At 45.9% G+C, this 23,089-nt stretch overlaps 1 protein-coding gene across 1 annotated transcript in view; it reads right to left on the bottom strand.

Annotated features, from left to right (window-relative positions):
• The window catches only part of LOC309566581 (serine/threonine-protein kinase 4-like), a 178,704-nt gene that overhangs the window by 76,750 nt on the left and 78,865 nt on the right, over window positions 1-23,089 (bottom strand). The window lies entirely within an intron of this gene.

Raw genomic sequence — 23,089 nt, 5'->3', positions numbered from 1 at the left:
CAGGGGAGCTACTGCTTCTGGATCACGTGACCACACCGAAGGGGACTAAAGAAAATGGCATTTACACTGCTCTTCTTTAAGAAAATGCTAAGCCTTCCAAGTAGGAGGAGGAGGACGATAACATTTGTTTTTACAAAACTTAAATTTTCCCTATGCCTCCACTTTAAGAAGGTAAGTAGGGAATGGGAAGTATTCTGCTCACTCGCAGAAAGGTATCTCCAACAGGTCTATATGTCCACCATTCTATTCATCCATAGGTGCAAGCAAAGGGTGAGGAGGATGGAATCGTTATCAAGAGTTACAAGGCACCACAGGACAGAAGAGCGCAAGCAAAAATTAATGAAAAAAAATGATTTAGCTATTTTACAGAAAAAAAAAAGATTTTATATGTACACTTTAAAAAAAATGCAATCAAAGTAAGGAACTTTTAAATACTATGGAGGAAGCAGTTTGGGACTAAATACTGACAGTGGAAAGGCATTCTAGCTTTAATGGGTGGGCAAGAAATAGTAAGAAGTGCTGCAACAACTGCCATTTAAAATTTTATTAAACTGGAGATTTCTTACATCCTTTTTGAAGCCATCTCCTGTCTATATGTATGCACTCCATTGATGGCTACATCGTATTTCTCACTGTGGGTTTTCTGATGGTGGCAAAAGTGGACATTTAGAAGAATATTCTTCAGTCTATCCAGCTGGTATCCAAAGGAGAAACACAACAGGTGTGCACTGTTCCAAAATCCCTCATAGCAATATTCCTTTAGATTGGGAATAGCCTGGGTGCCAGCCAGGTCTGCAGCCTAGTCAGTGTGGGAAAATCATGAAAATGGCCGCACTCCAAGACGAATACAATCAAAACTTCTTTTTTGAAATATCCAAGTAAAAATACAGGAACCACACTATCCCAGGACAGCCAATAGAAGATGTGCTTCACATGTCAGTGCTTGATTATTACTTCAATTCAGTAGGCTGTTTCAAAAACGGGCTGAATATCTTTTATATATAAGTATGAAATAAATCTTAATGTATACATGACTACTAGTAATAAGAAATAACATTGAAGAATGTCGATCGGATTGCCTTTGGGGATCATTAGGAATCCCAGTTGGAGTAAATTAGACTAGGTTTACACTTTTTTTTTTTTTCTTTGGCTCCACTGTGGGTTTAGAGTCCTTTTTCATTTTTTTTATTCTGGATAGAGCAAGGGAGGGTAGTGTCCCATTGCGGAGATTACCCTTGACTTCCTGTCCCATAGCCAAACAGGAACTGAGAGAGAATCCCTGCAAATTAAGGGAATTCCTTGGGGACCCCCATCTCTCCAAAAGTAGTGTCCCCATTGAAAGATTTCCCCTCTATTACTTTTCTGGGGACAACCTAAAATTTGTGTTTTTTCTTTTACTTTCAATTATAATGGTAAACAGGACAAATAGAGGAGGGGGAATTTCCCTAACAGGGGCACAGACAGCAATAAAAACTGATAGGTGTTCTAATCTATCTCTACTCTATCCAAAACTAAAAAGAAAAAATGTTTTTCATTTAGTAATACTTTAAGTAACTTAACCTACTGGTTGTGGTAACCACAGCTCATCTGTGTTTTTCCTACCCCTCAACTGCTGTCCTTTGGGCCCCTTGCACACTTATGCGGCTTGTCCTGCAACTTGGGACTGCAAAGTCCCATGACAAGTCATACTCCATGATTTCCAATGGCTACCATTCATATCTGAAGTTGTTGCGACTTGAAGTGGCACAAAGTAGTCCCTGCACTACTTTGGGTCGATTTTAATGCGTTCTGAAGTCCATAGACGTAGGCATTGCTTCAAGTCCAGTCAAAATCGCGGCAAAATCACGGTAAAAACGCATGACTTTTAGGTCACATAAGTGTGAAAGGGGCCTTAGAAAAACATGGTGGTCTCTCAAGTCCATACACATCGCCTCAACCACAATGTTTCACTTCGTGGTATGTAAAATTTACTGTAACTCTGGCATGTCCTGTTTGGCAGGAGCTGCTGCTTGCCAAGTGCACTCTTTAAAGTCAATAGGACCACTCCTTAACTGCACACCAACCACTTGATATGGCACAGTATTGCAATGCAAAATCCCTATTGAGATTGAAAGAAAAAAATAAGCAAAACAGGCATTCAGGAGGTGGCAGTAATGCCTTCCGAATACCTAAAAACTGCTTCTCAACTGTCTCTGAATCAACGGCAATAAATAACTTTTTACAGTGGAAGTAAATGCGCTGCCAGTGTAAGCGAAGCCTACCAAGTTTCGTCCCTACCCCATTCTGTGCCTGGACAGTAAAAGAAGAACCAGCAGACTGATTAGCTCCTCTCTCTGTCACTCTGCTCTCTCCTACTATTAAAATGCTGTATAGGGGAAAACAAGAGGTTGATACCAAGAAAAATTCAGGTACTTACACTGCTTAAACAAATAACAGTGAGAAAATTATCAGCGCAAAAAAATGGTGCAACATATAAAATGTGTGCAAAAATATACTGTGTACAAATCAATATACCCAATTATATATACCCAATTATATGCAAAAAAATATAATATCAGTGCCAAAAGTTTCAAGTGACCGGCGGCATACACCGACACAATCCAAATCATAAATACAATCAAATACAATCAAACAGTGTTGTGCCAGATACAGAAAGTGAAAAAATTATTTAAATGGTGAATAATAGTGTACTTCCATGCACTTACATAGTCATCGACCCCTACCGAGGAAGTTGATGCTCTCTGAGCTGACGTAACGCGTATAGGGGGCGGAGTCGGCATGTCTGACGTCACATCCCCTCGAGACGAGCGTCCTAAACCGCTACTTGTTATGCTTTTTAAATACCGGACTATGCAAGTGCATTTCTAAATAAATGTTCTTTTTCCTTCTCCTCAAAGTCCCCCTTTTAAGCCCGGGAAAAAAACTATGTATGGTACGATAAAAATTTAAACAATTAAAAATTGCCATACATGGACAGACACGCAGCAATATCGTCCATAAAGATAAGGAGAAAGAGGAAAAGAACTTTCACTAAAAACAAACGGAGACTCATTAGAAACATAGCTAGTAAAAATTGAATAAGTTTGCAAAACCATCTATTTGAGTATGCTATGCCTTTGAATATATGAAGGTGAAAAATCCTTTAACAAATCAGCAGATGTGTAACATTGATTCACAAAAAAACTCCCCGAGTATTCAATCAATGTTTAACCCGATCACCTGTGAAGACATGTATTTAACCACCTCCCACCCGGCCATAGTACATATACGGCCGGGCGGGAGTCTCGTCCTTCTGAATGGACGTTCCGGAACGTCCTTCAGAAGGAGAGAGATCGCGCTGCCGCGGGCACGCGCAGCGGCGCGATCTCGATGTGCCTGTGTCGCTCGGACACACGGCAACAACATTCGGCAGGAGGGCCCTGTGATTGGCCCTCCTGATCACATGACAGCTGTGTCCAATCACAGCTGTCATGTAATGTAAACACAGCCGTTGTAACGGCTTTGATCTCTTCTTTTCCTCACACAGATCCTGTCAGTGAGGAGAAGAAGAGACAATCTGTGCTGCAGCCAGGGGATCAGTGAGTTTTAAGCATTTCTTTGCTATTTACACACTGATCACCCTGTTAGTGTCCCCAAACACAGTGTCCCCAAACACAGTGTCCCCAAAACACAGTGTCCCCAAAACACCAATATAAAAATCATCAGGCGCACATCTGTCCGTGGATCATCCCGCGCACACCGTCACCTGATCTGCTACACCTGTCTGATCTGACACATCTGTCCGTGGATCATCCCGCGCACACCGTCACCTGATCTGCTACACCTGTCTGATCTGACACATCTGTCCGTGGATCATCCCGCGCACATCGTCACCTGATCTGCTACACCTGTCCGTGATCTGACGCACCTGTCCCAGTGAACATCTGCCGCATCTCACTTCAACACCTGTCCCAGAAATCATCTGTCCACATGGCGAAAAAATTTTATAGCGGCGAAGAGGCTGTCCAATTTATTCAGAGTATGTCGGATGAGAGTACCGGGGAACTCTCTCCGTCAGACTCGGATAGCGAGTATGAGCCAGTAGAAAGCAGTGGCTCAGAAATGGAAACGGAGGATGACAGAATCCTTACAAAGAGGATCAGGAGATTTGAGCAGGCGCAGGCTTCCACCAGCAGCGCAACAACTCCGCAGGCATCCACCAGCCGCGCAACAACTCCGCAGGCATCCACCAGCCGCGCAACCACTCCGCAGGCATCCACCAGCCGCGCAACAACTCCGCAGGCATCCACCAGCCGCGCAACAACTCCGCAGGCATCCACCAGCCGCGAAACAACTCCGCAGGCATCCACCAGCAGTGCAGCACTCCACGCAAACAGGGCATCATCCCTGCATGACAGGCCAGCTGCTGGTAACGGGGCGTCCCACCCACAACGAGGCAGGGCCCATACTAGCCTTCCGGATGTTCTGTTATATCCGACATGGCTGCCCGATACTTCAGCAGAACCTGTAATTCCCCCTTTTACAGCACAGCCAGGCCCTCAAATCCAATCGGATAATGTAACCCCACTTTATTATTTTAATTTGTTTTTCACGAATGATCTGCTGAACTACATCGTGGAGCAGTGTAATCTGTACGCCAGCCAACATATTGCCAGCAATCCGGATTCATCCTATGCCCGCCCCTTTGTTTGGAAACCCCTCACCGTGGAAGAATTTAAACTTTTCCTTGGACTGACCCTCAACATGGGTCTGACAAAAAAAAATGAACTCCACTCCTACTGGTCTACCGTACCTTGCCATCATATGCCAGTCTACTCCTCTTTGATGCCCAGACACCGTTATGAAATGATAATGCGATTTTTACATTTCAACGACAATGCCCAGTGCCTCCCGAAATCATCCAAATTATGATAAATTATTCAAAATTCGGCCCCTAATCAATTTTCTTTGCTCCAGCTTCAAGCAAATGTTTACCCCTGATAAAAACATTTGTGTGGATGAATCCCTAGTCCACTTCACCGGAAGACTTGGGATAAAACAAACCTCCCAAGTAAACGTGCCAGATATGGGGTAAAGTTTTACAAAGTATGCGACAGGGCCACGGGCTACATTTTTGATTTCAAAATTTATGAGGGAAAGGACAGTCAGATAAACCCCCCTGGGTGCCCTACCTATATCGGGACAAGTGGCAAAATTGTCTGGCAGCTGATTGAACCACTGCTTGGGAAGGGTTACCACCTATATGTTGACAATTTTTATACAAGTCTCCCACTTTTCCGCCATCTATACCTAAAAAACACTGTGGCCTGTGGGACAGCACGGTCCAACCGCAAGGGCTTCCCACAGAGATTGATCAGCCAAAGATTAAATCGGGGGGAAAAAGCCAGTATGCGCAATGAAGAGGTACTAGCTCTGAAGTGGAAAGATAAAAGGGACGTCTACATCCTTTCCACAATACATGAGGACACCCTGGTGGAACTTCAGACAAGACGAGGTCCCATCCAGAAGCCAAAATGCATCCATGACTATAACCTATTCATGGGGTGGGTGGATATGAGCGACCAGCTGATGCAGCCCTACTTGGCCACCAGGAGATCACTGTTCTGGTATAAAAAAGTAGCCATTTATATCATTCAGCTAGCCCTGTTCAATTCCTATGTCATTTTTTCCAAGTGTACCCAAGGATCCCTAACCTATTTAAAATATCAAGAGGACGTTATCATGGCCCTTCTCTATCCCCATGGCCACCCCCCCGAACAAATTCGCTCTGATGCATTAGCCAGACTTCATGAAAGGCACTTCCCGGATATCCTCCCTCCTACCCGCACAGGCCGCAGACACCAAAAAAAATGTCGTGTATGTTCAAGTAGAGGAATTCGCCGTGACACCAGATACTACTGTCCCCAATGTCCCTCCCAGCCAGGCCTCTGTATTGTAGGGTGCTATCGTGTTTATCACACTTCAGTACACTATTAGTAAAGACATTTTCCCAGTTTCCACTATCTGCTATTTCTGTGTATGACCCGGACTGTTTATCGACTATGATGTGAAGATATTTTTCCAGTTTCTGCTATTTTTGTGTATGACCCGGACTGTTGAATGACCATTCTTTTTGCCTGCCTCCTGGAACTGATTATTTGCTCTGCCACTGTACTATTCAACACAGGGGTCTCACACAGGTGAGGGGATCCAGAATAGAAATTCCGAGTGGAGAAAACTTTTTTTTCTCCAGGTTTTTGTTTTCTCGGATTAGGGTCTGGATCTCGGAGGCTTCAAAGAGATTTGGGTGGGAGAAGCCTCTACCCCTGTCCTCAGGTCTTACCTGACCAAGGCCCCCAAGCCTTATAGTGCTGCCTGCTGCCACCTGAACTGGCCATGCCTATGCCTGCCACCTGAACTGGCCATGACTATGCCTGCTAACTGAACTACTGCCAGGACCAATACTTTGGAAAATCCCTGCCTGCTGCCTGGAAAATTCCTGAACATCTCCATTGGCTGCCTGGACCAATGCTTTTCCTGTGCTGGGACCGTATTCGTGCCTGCTAAAACCACAGGTAATCATTATTTTTTACCCTTTGCTCAGCAGAATGTATTTTGGGTTGTAATTCTTGATCTGTACATGCTATGTGTTAGAAGCCTGACTGTGCTACTTGGATGTTGGGCCTCTGTATGTGGCCAGGCTGTGGAAAAGTGTCACACATGTGGTATCGCCATACTCAGGACGAGTAGCAGAATGCATTTTGGGGTGTAATTTTTGCTATGTACATGCTTTGTATTAGAAATATCTTAGAAATGGACAACTTTGTGTAAAAAAAAAATATGTTTTTATTTTTTCCACATTTTCCAAAAACTTGTGGAAAAAAATGACATCTTCAAAAGACTCATAATGCCTCATAGAATATACATTGGGGTGTTTTCTTTCCAAAATGGGGTCATTTTGTGGGTAGTTCCATTGTCTTGGTGCTCCAGGGCCTTCAAAAATGTGATAGGTACTCAGGAAATGAAATGTGTAATTTATGCCTTTAGAACGCCTGACTGTGCAACTTGGATGTTGGACCTCTGTATGTGGCCAGGCTGTGGAAAAGTATCACACATGTGGTATCGTCATACTCAGGACGAGTAGCAGAATGCATTTTGGGGTGTAATTTTTGCTATGTACATGCTATGTATTAGAAATATCTTATAAATTGACAACTTTGTGTAAAAAAAAATACGTTTTTATTTTTTCCCACATTTTCCAAAAACTTGTGGAAAAAAATTACATCTTCAAAAGACTTATTATGCCTCATAGAATATACATTGGGGTGTTTTCTTTCCAAAATGGGGTCATTTTGTGGGTAATTCCATTGTTCTGGTGCTCCAGGGCCTTCAAAAATGTGATAGGTTGTTAGGAAATGAAATGTGTAATTTATGGCTTTCGAACGCCTGACCGTGCTACTTGAATGTTGGGCTTCTGTATGTGGCCAGGCTGTGGAAAAGTCTCACACATGTGGTATCGCCATACTCAGGACGAGTAGCAGAATGCATTTTGGGGTGTAATTTTTTCTATGTACATGCTATGTATTAGAAATATCTTATAAATTGACAACTTTGTGTAAAAAAAAATACGTTTTTATTTTTTCCCACATTTTCCAAAAACTTGTGGAAAAAAATTACATCTTCAAAAGACTTATTATGCCTCATAGAATATACATTGGGGTGTTTTCTTTCCAAAATGGGGTCATTTTGTGGGTAATTCCATTGTTCTGGTGCTCCAGGGCCTTCAAAAATGTGATAGGTTGTTAGGAAATGAAATGTGTAATTTATGGCTTTCGAACGCCTGACCGTGCTACTTGAATGTTGGGCTTCTGTATGTGGCCAGGCTGTGGAAAAGTCTCACACATGTGGTATCGCCATACTCAGGACAAGTAGCAGAATGCATTTTGGGGTGTAATTTTTGCTATGTACATGCTATGTATTAGAAATATCTTATAAATTGACAACTTTGTGTAAAAAAAAATAAGTTTTTATTTTTTCCCACATTTTCCAAAAACTTGTGGAAAAAAATTACATCTTCAAAAGACTTATTATGCCTCATAGAATATACATTGGGGTGTTTTCTTTCCAAAATGGGGTCATTTTGTGGGTAATTCCATTGTTCTGGTGCTCCAGGGCCTTCAAAAATGTGATAGGTTGTTAGGAAATGAAATGTGTAATTTATGGCTTTCGAACGCCTGACCGTGCTACTTGAATGTTGGGCTTCTGTATGTGGCCAGGCTGTGGAAAAGTCTCACACATGTGGTATCGCCATACTCAGGAGGAGTAGCAGAATATATTTTGGGGTGTATTTGCAAGTTTATGTATGTCATGTGTGAGAAATACCTTGTTAATTTAACAATTTTGTGGGAAAAAAAAAAAAATCTTCATTACCAAAACTATTGTGGCCAAAAAATTGCAACTTCAAAAAAGTCACTATGCCTCTTACTAAATACCTTGGACTGTCCTCTTTACAAAAAGTGGTAATTTGGGGGGTATTTGTACTCTCCTGACATTTTAGGGCCTGAAGAAATGAGATAGGTAGTCAGTACATCAGGACTGTTAAATTTTCAATGATACGTAGCCTAGCTTGAGGGCGCTCTAACTTTCACAAAAACCTATTTTCATACACTTATCAGGATTTTTTTTACCAAAGACATGTAGCAGAATACATTTTGGCCTAAATTTATGACAAAATTTGATTTTATTGGATTTCTTTTAAAACAGACAATAGAAAATATATATATTTTTTTTTTTCGCTATTTTTTCGCTTATATCACAAAAAATAAAAAATCCAGCGGTGAATAAATACCACCAAAAGAAAGCTCTATTTGTGGGAACAAAATGATAAAAAAATTCATTTGGGTACAATGTAGCATGACTGAGTAATTGTGATTCAAAGTGCGAGAGCACCGAAAGCTGAAAATTGGTCTGGGAAGGAAGGGGGTTTAAGTGCCCAGTATTGAGGTGGTTAAAAGGGCACAGGGGCGGGTTAGAGTACGTCCAGACGAAGCTACGCCAATCGGAGAAGCGAAACGCGTTGACGTCATCACTCCCGACCAGTGCAACAAACGAGTGTCATAGACGTGGACAGCAGGGGAGCTACTCGGAGCCGGAGGATCGGAAGCAACGCACGGACCAGGCACTTCAGCGGCATCTCAGCGGAGGACAGAAGACAGAGCAGAGCGGCAAGGAGTCGGAGGTCAGGTAAGTGAAAACACTAAACCGTCCAGGAAGAGGGGTGAAGAATCAGCCGTTCGGCTGACAGAGTGTCTCTGATGAGGCGGGGACAAATACTGAGGCATCCCGCAATATAGCCACACAGACACACACTCTGCATAGTCCCCGAGAAACGGCGGGGCATTCAAACTACCTGACACCCCTCCACCAACGCTGCAAACATAAAAAGGAGATATACTCTGAAAAACCTCCTAACCAAATCAATGACCCGCTGAAACCTGACGTTCCATTTACACCTTGAGAGGGAAGCAGTTAGAAATCTAGGCAATTGCCGATCCAACCACGAGTCATAGAATAGACTCGGAGTAAAGGAGAAAAAATACTGCCATAACCTCGGATTGTGTAAATACCTTAAGTGGAGAAGGAACTACTCCAGCTACCCAACACCCCGGACCCCCACCCAACCTGCTTTTTCAAGCAAAAAACTACTGATTAATAACTTCCCCCCACAAGTCCACAGACACACATCATAGGAGAATATAAAAACGGTGTACACCGCCAGAATGATTTAATTTTGATTATAAATACCCTAATGATGTCATACTATGCACCGGCCGGTACCTTGTTAAATGTTTAATGTTTCACGTTGTATGTCTTGTTTTTTATGTATGTTTTTTGTGTTTATACTGGTCACATATAAAAGGCTGAGCCTATATCTGTACGGAAATGTACTAAAGATAATACTATTTCACAATAAATTGCTATGTTTACTTTTTACGTTTGAATCCCTATATTTTTGCACTGACCATCTAACCTACCCTTAGTTCTGACACCTGAACAGAACACCTTTCATGTATGCTTGCCCTGGTTAGGTCAGACAAAGTATTATTTAAATACAGGGACCTATAACAGCAATTTATAACCATATGCTCCTTACCCTCACCTTATATCTAAATAAATGTTCACCTTGTTTATTATACGGAGAGCACTAGATCTTGTTTATTATCTCTTCATATGTGTACCTGATCGCATTGGACCGGAGTGAAGGTCTACACTTCCCTATATGGTGTAATCATCCTGTGTATGCCCTAATTGAGGGAACAAGCTGACTTAGACCCTTGGTGACTCGGGGGGTCTAAGAGTGAGGTGAGAGGCCATTTTTATTGGTGGAGGGTCGGTGAACACAATCACTGCGGTGTGAAGCACTGGAAACTGCCTTCATTTGATTGGATTAATGGACTTTCTGTTATTCACTTGGATGTATACTATTATTCACCATTTAAATAATTTTTTCACTTTCTGCATCTGGCGCAACCCTGTTTGATTGTACTTACACTGCTTGCATTTAAGAAAATACATTTATTGATAACGCGGAGTTGCATTCATTTGTACCTTTTATATCTGCCTGGAGTTCAGCTTTAAGCGCTAAACACTTTCATATATCTCTGCACCAACAATTACAAAAAATATGTAAAATCCTAGTGATATATAAATGTTGCTGCTCATGATTCTGGAAATAACTACATTGCATGTCATAACAGGAATAAAATTATTCTTATACTTACACCTATCACTAACTGTGCCACTCAGGTATTACTCATCCCATTCATTAGTTGCATAGCAACGAATAATGGAAACCTTAGCGATTTAAAAAAAAAATATATATTTTTTAATCATATAAGAACCACTTAAAACCTTAAAGCAGACATTCTTATTGACTACATACCACTTATTTTGTAACTCCATGACCTGTTGTATTTTAGTACCTGTTCTGCTTCCATTCCTTTATTGTTTTAGGGGAACATTACTGTTTTTTTTAAATTATCTTGTAAACATAATTAAATATTAATATTTTTAAAATCAATTTTATTTTTTTTATATTTCGGTCATGTATTTTTATATAATTATAGCTAAGATACTTGGATATTATGTCTATTTATTTACTCAATTAGAATTGTATTTATATATATATATATAGAGACACACCTTTCTCATTCAAAGAGTTTTCTTTATTTTCATGACTATGAAAATTGTAGAGTCACACTTCAAGAGGTAGTCACCTGAAATGGTCTTCCAACAGTCTTGAAGGAGTTCCCAGAGATGCTTAGCACTTGTTGGCCCTTTTGCCTTCACTCTGCGGTCCAGCTCACCCCAAACCATCTGGATTGGGTTCAGGTCCGGTGACTGTGGAGGCCAGGTCATCTGGCACAGCACCCCATCACACTCCTTCTTGGTCAAATATCCCTTACACAGCCTGGAGGTGTGTTTGGGGTCATTGTCCTGTTGAAAAATAAATGATGGTCCAACTAAACGCAAACCGGATGGCATGCCGCTGCAAGATGCTGTGGTAGCCATGCTGGTTCAGTATGCCTTCAATTTGAATAAATCCCAAACAGTGTCACCAGCAAAGCACCCCCACACCATCACACCTCCTCCTCAATGCTTCACGGTGGGAACCAGGCATGTAGAGTCCATCCGTTCACCTTTTCTGCGTCGCACAAAGACACGGTGGTTGGAACCAAAGATTTAAAATTTGGACTCATGAGACCAAAGCACAGATTTCCACTGGTCTAATGTCCATTCCTTGTGTTCTTTAGCCCAAACAAGTCTCTTCTGCTTGTTGCCTTTCTTTAGCAGTGGTTTCCTAGCAGATATTCTACCATGAAGGCCGGATTCTCACAGTCTCCTCTTAACAGTTGTTCTAGAGATGTTTCTGCTGCTAGAACTCCGTGTGCCATTGACCTGGTCTCTAATCTGAGCTGCTGTTAACCTGCGATTTCTGAGGCTGGTGACTCGGATGAACTTATCCTCCGCAACAGAGGTGACTCTTGGTCTTCCTTTCCTGGGGCAGTCGGCATGTGAGCCAGTTTCTTTGTAGCGCTTGATGATTTTTGTGACTGCACTTGGGGACACTTTCAAAGTTTTCCCAATTTTTCGGACTGACTGACCTTCATTTCTTAAAGTAATGATGGCCACTCGTTTTCCTGTACTTAGCTGCTTTTTTCTTGCCATAATACAAATTCTAACAGTCTATTCAGTAGAACTATCAGCTGTGTATCCACCTGACTTCTGCACAACACAACTGATGGTCCCAACCCCATTTATAAGGCAAGAAAATTGGATTTTTGTAAGAACTTACCGTAAAATCCTTTTCTCTTAAGCTCATTGACAGACGCAGTCCTCTTTGATTAATATCAAATTGGGTTATACTGCCTTCTACAGGAGTAGGACACTAGGCAGAAGAAAACGTTCTGGCCACACCTTAGGGGCAGTCCCAGAGGGTATATCCTCTCTCTCTCTCTGCTACAGGATGTCAGTTATGTCACAAAGCAGTGTCAGAGAATTTAACCCAACTCAAAAATAGAGGGGCGGGTACTGCGTCTGTCAATGAGCTTAAGAGAAAAGGATTTTACGGTAAGTTCTTACAAAAATCCAATTGGCAGACGCAGTCCTCTTTGATTAATATCAAATTGGGACGTCCCAAAGCAGTGTCACAAATGAGGGGTGGGATAACAGAAATCAAAATTCAAATCCAGAAGGCCCAACCAGTGCCGACTAGAAGTCTTAAAGGCTCATCAAACAAAAGGATGAGACTCAACTGAAAACCCAACAGAAAAAAACCCTCGAGGTAGACCAACGGTCTCCTCATATAGCGGCCTGCAGAACCTTGCGGCCAAAAGAGGCATCCGCCGATGCCATCACATCAACTTTATAAAATTTTGTAAAGGTATGAACCGACGACCAGGTAGCCGCCTTGCAAACCTGAACCACTGACGCCTGATGGCGGAAGGCCCAGGAAGCACTAAGCGCCCGAGTGGAGTGCGCCTTAACAGGGAACGCAGGATCCCGACCCTTAATAGAATAAGCCTGTACCGCCGTCTGTCTGATCCATCTGGAGATAGTCGCGGCAGATGCAGGCAACCCCTTTTTGGGGCCATCCGTGATCACAAAAAGTGAATCCGTCTTACGAAACGAGTTCGTAGTAGTCAAGTGTACCCTGATCGCCCGAACCACATCCAGGGAGTGTAATGCAAACTCCCAAGGATGACTGGGCTTAGGACACAGGGAAGGTAACACAATATCCTCATTCAGATGAAACTCTGAAACCACTTTAGGAAGGAAGGAAGGATTTGGACGAAGAACCACCTTATCCCTATGAACCACCAGATATGGGGAACGACAAGATAATGCGGCCAGTTCTGACACCCTGCGTGCAGAAGTGATGGCCACCAAGAAGGCCACCTTCTGGGATAACGTAAGCAAGGGAATCTCCCTAATATCTTCAAAGGGAGATTTCTGAAGAACCGACAACACCAAATTAAGATCCCAGGGCGGCAAGGGCGCGTGCACCGGTGGAGCCAGGTGCCGCACCCCCTGGATGAAATTCCGCACCAAGGAATGAGTAGCCAAAGGCTTCTGAAAGAAGAATGCGAACGCTGAAACCTGACCCTTGATAGTGCTCAAGGCCAGCTTCTGCTCAACCCCCTGTTGCAGAAAAGCCAAGATTCGGGTCACCGAATAGACACGTGGAGGAAATCCAAGGGATTCACACCACGCAATATAAGACTTCCATGTGCGATGATAGACTTTTCTGGAAGTCGCTTTCCTCGCTTTAATTAGAGTAGGAATAACTGAAGCTGACAAACCCTTGTCCTTCAGCACCTGGGTCTCAACAGCCAGGCCGTTAAAGCCAGCGATCGTAAAGCAGGATGAAAAATCGGTCCCTGAGACAGCAGGTCCTCCCTGAGAGGAAGTCGCCAAGGGACGTCCGTGATCAGCCTGACCAGGTCGGCATACCAGGCCCGACGGGGCCAATCCAGAGCCACAAGGATGACTGGAATTCCCTCCACCTCTATCCTGCGAAGAAGTTTCGGCAGCAACCTGAGAGGAGGGAAGGCATACAGTAGCTGATACTGCCCCCACGGGGCGACCAGCGCGTCTGCGGCGTCTGCTAGAGGATGGCGGGAGCGAGCCACAAACCTCTGCACCTTCCTGTTGAGCCGAGATGCCAACAGATCCACATCCGGGGTGCCCCAACGAAGGCACAGTTGGTGAAATACCTCTGGATGAAGAGACCATTCCCCTTGATCCAGAATCTGACGGCTGATATAATCTGCCTGCCAATTTTCCACCCCCGGAATGAATACCGTGGAGAGAGCTGGAACAAACTGTTCCGCCCAACGAAGAATGCTGGCCACCTCTATGGCCGCCAGGACACTCTTGGTGCCCCCTTGGTGATTGACATAAGCCACGGCCGTGGCATTGTCCGACTGGATCCGAACCGGGCTGCCCCGGAGCTGCTCGGTCCAGTGAATCAGACAAAGTCGATCTCAGTTCCAACACATTTATCGGTAACCTGGATTCTTCCAGGGACCAAAGTCCCTGAGCAGATAATCTGCCGAGAATTCCTCCCCATCCGGATAGACTGGCATCCGTGGTGACAATCGTCCAGTATATCGGAAGAAATGACTTCCCCTGGCTGAGCATCGGAGACCGAAGCCACCAGACCAGAGACTCCCTGGTCCGCTCGCTCAGCTGGATGCGATTGTCCAGGAAATCGGGATTCCGATTCCATTTGAGAAGAATCTCCTTTTGAAGGATTCGGGTATGAGACTGGGCAAACAGTACTGCCTCGGAGGAGGCCACCATCAATCCCAGGACCCTCATGCAAGTCCGAAGGGAAGGCCAGTTGACGGACAGTAACATCTGAATCGTTGACTGAATCTTCTGGAGTTTCTCTGCAGGGAGAAACACTTTTGCTAGGGATGTGTCTAAAATTAGGCCCAGATATTCCAGCCTCCTGGTGGGAACCAGAGATGACTTCTGCAGGTTCATCAGACACCCGAACTCTTGCAAAGAGATCATAGTGATCTCCAAGTCTAGCAACAGAGCCTGCGGAGACTCTGCATGAAGAAGAAGATCGTCTAGGTAACCTAGAATCGATATGCCCCGCTATCGCAACAGCGCCAAAACCGGGGCCAACACCTTTGTGAAGACCCGGGGAGCAGAGGCGAGACCAAAGAGTAACGCCACAAACTGATAATGGTTCTCCCCTACGGAAAAGCGAAGGAAACGCTGATGTCCTGTGAAGATGGGGATATGAAGATAGGCATCCTTGATGTCTATTGACGCCAGAAAATCCCCCTGCCGAAGGGAGGCCACTATTGTTACGAATGGACTCCATCTTGAATTTTTGTACCCGTACAAAATGATTGAGTGCTCTTAAGTCCAGGATTGGACGCACCTTGCCCTCTTTTCTGGGTATTGTGAACAGGTTCGAATAGAACCCCTGAAAACGTTCTGTCCAAGGAACGTGGACCACCACTCCTTGTTGCATCAAATCCGTTATTGCCCCCCGCAAAGCTTTTAAGCGATCTGGGGATAGTCGGATATTGGAAGGGAAGAATCGCACCGGTGGAAGTGATCCAAACTCGATCTTGTATCCCGACCGTATGACCTCTTGAACCCATCTGTCTGGAATCCTGGAGAGCCATGGGTCCGGAAACCGGTGAAGACGTCCCCCCACCCCAGATATGGGTGGGGGCGCACCTTCAGGCTTTAGTGGTCTTATCTTCAGCTCTGGAAGAGCCGGACTTTTGTTTACCCGACCAGCGCCCCTTGAATCCTCCTGGAGGGGCTTTGGAGGGCTTTGTCTTATCGCCCGCCCCAGCGGAGCGAAAAAACTTTTTATGAGCGGAAAATGACGAGGTCCTTTACCCTTAGTATTCTGTGGCAAAAAGTGCTCTTGCCCCCAGTGAGATCCTTGATAATCTCATCCAAGGTGGCCCCAAACAGGTGATTCCCCTGAAAGGGGAGATTAGCCAAAGCTTTTTTGGAACCTTGATCCGCCGACCAGCACTTTAACCACAGCACACGCCTGAAGACCACTGCTGAAATCGATGCACGCCCCAACAATGGAGTGGCGTCCAGAGCGGCGTCACAGACGAACTGTAGCCCTTGTATCATCTGCTCCAGCAAATCTGATACTGCCGGGGGGATACTTCTCCCCTCTAGGTCACGGCGTAACAACTTGGTCCATTCTGTCAAAGTTTGTGAAACTAAACCAATGGCAACCACTGGCCTAAAGGCTGATCCTATCAGGGAAAAAATGAAGCGGGACACGGCTTCCACCTTACGATCCACCGGATCCCTAAAGGATGGAGCGTCCTCCAACGGGATAACAGTAGCTTTATTTAGTCTGGAAATCGGTGAATCCACCAATGGTGGTACTGTCCATTTTTTAAGGAGGGATTCCTCAAACGGATAACGCCTAGCAATGCGTTTGGAAATACCAGGGGTTCGTTTTGGACGACCCCATTCCTCTTTTCCTCTTTAATTATATTACCAAAACATTTGGGCAAGGGAAACACCCTCGCCATCTTGGTAGGCTTGTTAGTACCAAAAGGAATTTCAGTATCAGCTACCTCTGCCGGTGTAACCTCAAGACTTAAGGTTTCCCGGACAGACACCACTAATGCATCCACCAACGCTTCTTCTTGTGCTATGGCGGAGGCAGAAACGTCCTCCTCACTGTCTGAGGAGACCGTACCCGAGACACAAGCCCCAGAAGAGGGACCTGCAGCTGCAGTGACAGGCTCAGAATCTGTATCTAAAGTGTCAGATGAAATAGGGGTAGGCGGGGGTCGCTTCTTTGCGCCCCGTCCCTGACAGGCCACCTCCACCCAGGATACAAAAGACTCCAAAACCGCTGACGATGCATCAATAGTAAGTGGGGAACTGGAGGGTCCTGCGGCCACCTCTAGGGGATCAGGTGGGGATACATGTGTGGCAGGGTCCATGACTAATCCAGGAACACTTGCCAGCAAACAAAGATTGCAAAAGAAAAAAACTTTTTTTTTTTTGTGTAATCCCAGCGCCCCTCAGCGTTACCTGCTTCGGACCCCCACAGAGAGAGACCCCAAGGGCTCACCACCTGATGCACAGAAGCTTCTACCAAACTGCTCTCAGCGCTGTCCTTTACAGAACAGGAAGTCTTGTGAATAGTTTTCCCGGGTAAAGGAGGCGGCTCCGCCCCTTTACACGCCTTCCGGCGCTCCCACTGCTACTCCTCGAGGTAGCTGGGCGTATCCAAAATGGCTGCCCCCATGCAGGAGACACCAGGCTATGCCAAAATGGCGGCCCCGCGCGGCCTGCGGACGGCCTGTGGAAGGATGGCGGCGGCCTGCTGAATCATGCGGCCTGCGGGAGGATGGCAGCGGCCTGCGGGATCCGTGCGGCCTGCGGGAGGATGGCGGCGCCCTGCGGACGGCCTGTGGAAGGATGGCGGCGGCCTGCTGAATCGTGCGGCCTGCGGGAGGATAGCAGCGGCTTGTGCCGTGCGACCTGCGGGAGGATGGCGGTAGTCCATGTAGCTGCATCACTATGCATTAGGTAGGTGCTTGATTATATCACCCTTTTACATGACTATTTCAAATAGTAACGCCAGCCCCTGTCTCCATCCTTGACCCCAGTCATGGCTTCCTCCTTTTACAGCGCCAGCTCTTTACAGTGACTATCAGATAGTCAGCTCCCAAACCAAGCCTCCTGGAGTGGAATCTCCTATTCACCAAATCACACTTAAGAGGGAGATCTGTGAAACATGTCATAGGATAGAGGGGAACCCAGGATCAAGAGGGTCCGACCATCCACAGAGGGGCCCGTATCCATTCCCAAAACCTGATAGGGAAGAGGGGGAACATTCTACTCACCATACCGGAACAGGCGGGCACCCACTCCTAACAGAACCCCTCTCCACCGAGGTGGGGGGCTGTCGACCAATACAGACACCGCGACTCAGTTTCCGACTGGTCGTAAGCGTCCTGGCGAGACGTTTAACTCGCAGGGCCAGTCCCCGTCCAGTGGGACTATGTTGCGGCCGACCCATCGCGGAGCTAGGGCCTGCACGCGCTCGTAGGCTGACTGGGGTGACCACTGGATCTCAACATCCAGCCCGTCGCCCAGATCCGGCATAATTGCTTGAAGATCTCACAGGAACAACTGGAGAAAAAAAGCTAACTTAAAAAGAATCTTATCTAAAAAATCTTGCCAGGACCAAAGATCCCAGCAAGGAACTTAGGTCCTTACTCCTGACTAGACAGAAAAAAACTGACATCCTGTAGCAGAGAGAGAGAGGATATACCCTCTGGGACAGCCCCTAAGGTGTGGCCAGAACGTTTTCTTCTGCCTAGTGTCCTACTCCTGTAGAGGGCAGTATAACACAATTTGATATTAATCAAAGAGGACTGCGTCTGTCAATGAGCGACAGAGAAATCACACTTATTAAACCTGACAGGGCACACCTGAAAAGTGAAAACCATTTCAGGTGACTACCTCTTGAAGTGTGACTCTACAATTTTCATAGTCATGAAAATAAAGAAAACTCTTTGAATGAGAAGGTGGGTCCAAAGTTTTGGTCTGTACTATATATATATATACAGTAAATATATATATATATATATATATATATATATATATATATATATATATATCACGTGACAGCACTGAAGAAATTACAATTTGCTATATATATATATATATATATATTTTTTTTTTTAAGTGACATTCATATATTTTCACTCGCCTGCCACCATGCAAAATAATACCTACTGGGCTTAGCTTAACACCTAAAAAATGCATCATTAGTCTCTCTAAAGAAAATGCTATTTCAAATAGTCCTCAATCCAATAACTGTCCAGCTGAGGATTTCCAGTGTTTTCCCCTTTTTTTGTTTATGTAAATTGGTTTGGTCCTTCAACAATTGTAAAAATTGTGTGTGCAATAATCCATTGAACAGATTTATCGTAAAATAGTGCACAAATGATCTGTTCCCTATTGTTCAAGCTAATGTGAACCCTCACATAACATCAGACATTTGCCATCCTCTCTCTTGTAAATACCAAAAAAAGACCTAATAGAATGTGTTTTGTATAAGACTGAGCAGAAGAACCCCCTAAAATAGCCAGATGTACCTCTGGCTACACAGGCAGATGCTGCCACCTAGTGGTCACAATATGTCCAGACACAAAGCAACATGGAGTTCCTTGTAATAAGCTAAGAAGCACATAAAAGGGACAGTGATGTGTACTCGGCTTATTATCAATTCCAAATCTGCAATCCCTAACTACATAGAAATACATAAATCCAAAATGTAACTGCATATCTGCCCGTTAGCCAATATATTGCACCATACTATGATTATAAGTTCTTTCTATACATATAAATATAATTTTATTATGTGCATACATTTCAAGTGGGGGTTTGGCTTTTCCAGTTGGACACAGTTGATACTTCAAATGAATATGTAAATCTATATATGTAATAAATGTTACAGAACTCCACAAACTCCCAATACAGCATTTCATTTTTAAAGACCAATTCCAATAAACTTGATAATTCTCCCTTGCAGTGAGGCTGCACCCACACCGCTAGGGGGCATGGAAAAGTAGATGTGCTTGCCTGGTCTTCCGATCTTCTGCGCTGCTAGACCGGTCCCCACGGTGTCTTTTCCCTCATGCTCCAGCGGTTAATGTCATTAAGACCAATGGACAGGATGACGCTGAGGGACAGTTCTTCACCGGAGCATGGGGAAACACTGTCACCCGGAGTAGTAGGAAAAATTGGATTTTTGACTTACCGTAAAAACCATTTCTCTGATGTTTATTGATGGACACAGCTTCTGATCTTCTTAACCACTGGGTTATACTGCCTCCTACAGGAGTAGGACACTAGGCAGAAAAAAATTCTGGCTATGCCTATGGAAGTATACTCCCTCTCTCTGCTACAGGGTACTCGGATTTGTTACAAGCAGTGTCTGAAGAATTACAACTCCACAGAGGGGCGGTGCTGTGTCCATCAATGAACATCAGAGAAATGGATTTTACGGTAAGTCAAAAGTCCCATTTTCTCTTTCATTCATTGATGGACACAGCACCACCCCTCTGTGGAGTTTTAGATTGCAGCTTGCAATTTCTGGAGTTTGTCCAGAGGAAGGAGCACTCTGGCTAAGGCCGAGTCCAGAATCAGACCCAGATAGTCCAGCTTTGTGGACGGAACCAGAGCAGACTTCTGAAAGAAGTTCGTATTGTGATTTCCAGGTTTTCCACCAGAGCAGTAGGAGACTCAATTCACAGAAGGAGGTCGTCCAAGTAGCCCAGTACCCCCATTGGCGGTACAATGCTAGCACCGGGGCTAAAACTTTTCTTGAAGACCCCAGGAGCAGAGGTGAGAGCAAAGGGTAATACCACGAACTGATAATATAATGCTCCTCTCCCACAGCAAAGCGGAGGAAGGGCTGGTGGCTGCCACATATTGAAATGTGAAGGTAAGCATCCTTGATGTCGATAGAGGCAATAAAATTCCCAATGCAGGGATGCCACTATGGTGCGAAAAGACTCCATCCTGAACTTCTGCACCCGCACAAAGCAGTTCAGCGCCTTGAGGTCCAGGGTAGGATGCACCTTGCCTTCCTTCCTGGGAACTGTAAACAGGTTTGAATAAAAACCCTGAAAAAGTTCTGAAGTCGAAACCGGGACAATCACCCCAAGCAGACCCTATAAGCGATCCAGGTACAGGCGCAAGTTAAACAGAAAACAACCTTGCCAGGGGACAAGAGCGAAATTCGATCTTGTAGCCGGACCAAATTACTTTTACAGGTGAGGGTGTACCTTCATGCTAAAGGAGCCTTGTCTGCAGGTCTGGGGAAGACCGCTCTCGGCTTGCCGGCGAGGTTTGTTTGGAACCTCCAGAGGAGGACCTGAAAGGCTTTGAGCCCTGGTCAGTCGACCCTGAGGGACGAAAAAAACTTATATGAGCCGAGAAGGAGGGCCCATGTCTACGACAAGGGTCTATACCTTTAGTAGCCTGCGGAAGAAAGGTACTTTTTCCCCTTGTAAGACCTTTAATGATGTTATCCAGGGTAGCCCTAAACAGGCGATCCTCTCGAAAGGGGAGATCAGTCAAGGCTTTTTTAGAAGCGTGGTCCGCATACCAGCATTTGAGCCAAAAGACACGCCGAAGGACCACTGCCGAAACTGAGAGCCGAGCCACTAGGGGAGCCGCATCCAAAGAAGCATCACAGATAAACTGCAGCCCCTGGACCAGCTGGTCCGCTAGCTCAGCAAAGGCAGGGGGGAGCTGTTCTCCCTCCAGTTCAAGGCGTAAAAGCTTTGCCCACTCAGTCAGAGTTTGCGACACCAGGGTGGAACAGTCTACTTCTTAATAAGGGACTCCTCATAGTGGTATCGCCTAGCAAATCGCTTAGGGACCCCTTAGGGACCCTTAGCGACAATTCTGTAAAAATAGGAAGGGAAAGGAAACACCTGGATGGCTTGTGAGTGCCAAAGGGAACCTGCGCCTCCGTCGCAGCTGCATCCTCTATCTTAAAGGTCTCACGCGCAGATACAATCAGTGCTTCCACCAGCGCCTTTTCGTGCGGGGTAGCAGATGTGGATGAATCATCCTCACTATATGAGGATTCCGGGCATGTGGCTACAAATCCAGCAGAAAGACCCACGTCCGCTGTGGCCGAATCAGATTCAGGATATGGATGAGACAGATGAGGCAGGGGAAGGCAGGGAGCGCTTTTTGCTAGCCCGTCACCTGAAAACCACCACCAACCTGGGACACAAAGGACTCCAGGACCGCCGTCAGTGCATCAATGGATGATTGGGACGCGGAGGGCCCCGAAGCCTCAGAGAGGGGATCAGGTGGGGAGATGTGCTCCAAAGATTAAGGAGTCACCAGGGGGACCCCACACAAAGTGTAAAAAACTTCAAAGGGACAACCCCCACCGCGCTGGAAGCACCACCCGGTCCCCAGGCACAGAGCACCAAGCGATCCTCAGCAGAGAGGGAGAGGACCCCACCAGACTCACCACCCAGCAGAAACAGGCACCTGGTGACACATGAGTCTTTAGAGCATATCTCTCCACCTGATCCCTTCTCTGAGGCTTCAGGGCCCTCCGGGTCCCAACCATCTATTGATGCACTGACAGCGGTCCTGCAGTCCTTTGTGTCCCGGGTGGAGGTGGTTAGGATTATCTGCACTTTACATGCGGCGATCAGAAAATAAAAACGATCCAGGAGTCAGCACCAGGGGATGAGGAGGGGTTTCCACCACCATAATCGCTGCCCACAGGGCTCCACAGTCATGGCCGCCGCTATTTTCAATGGCAAACCACCACAAAATGGCCGCCAGACTACACAAACATGGCCGCAGTGTATTGAGCACACAGCCTACAGCCAAATGGCGGCCCCGCGCAGCACCACAAGGCTCCCAGGGACCCAGAAGGGATCCCTAAGCCTCAAGGACAGGCCCAGGCAGGACGAGAGGCCCCTGCAGGAGCCCCTACTAGGTACAATCCCCCCCCCACGCACATCCGATTGTCCGGTCGCTGGCGGCGCACCCCCCCACCCCCATCGCCAGCATAGCGCCCTGCCCCCACCCCAGGAGGTGGACCAGACCACCCACACAGCTCAAGCATAAGTGGAGGGGTGCAGGATGGGGTACAGATGAAGGGGGGGTGCCTGACGGGTAGGAGCGGAACCCGGGAGTCCGACTGTCCAAAGGAGGGGCCCACATTAACCCCAAAACCCTCCAGGGGGACAGCTACTCACCATACCAGGAACCAGGGGGGCACCACGCCAGACAGATCCCCTCGCCATCTAAATGGGGGGGCTGTCGGCCAGAAGGAACACTGGGACTCGGGCCGAGACCCAGTCATATGCGACCTCATGAGGAGTTTAACTCGCAGGCCAGCCCCCGTCCAGTGGGGCTATGTCGCGGTCGACCTAGCGTGGAGCTGAGGACTGCGTGCGCTCTCTGGCCAGACTGGTGTGACCACTGGATCTAGATTTATCCAGCGCCTCGCTAAGTCCGGCAATTGATAGTAGATCTC

The sequence above is a fragment of the Pelophylax lessonae genome, assembly GCF_965119305.1.
Source record: "Pelophylax lessonae genome assembly, chromosome: 11".
Classification (NCBI taxonomy): Eukaryota; Metazoa; Chordata; class Amphibia; order Anura; family Ranidae; genus Pelophylax; species Pelophylax lessonae.
Note: the sequence above shows the minus strand (reverse complement) of the source record. Positions and strands in the feature narration are given on the sequence as shown.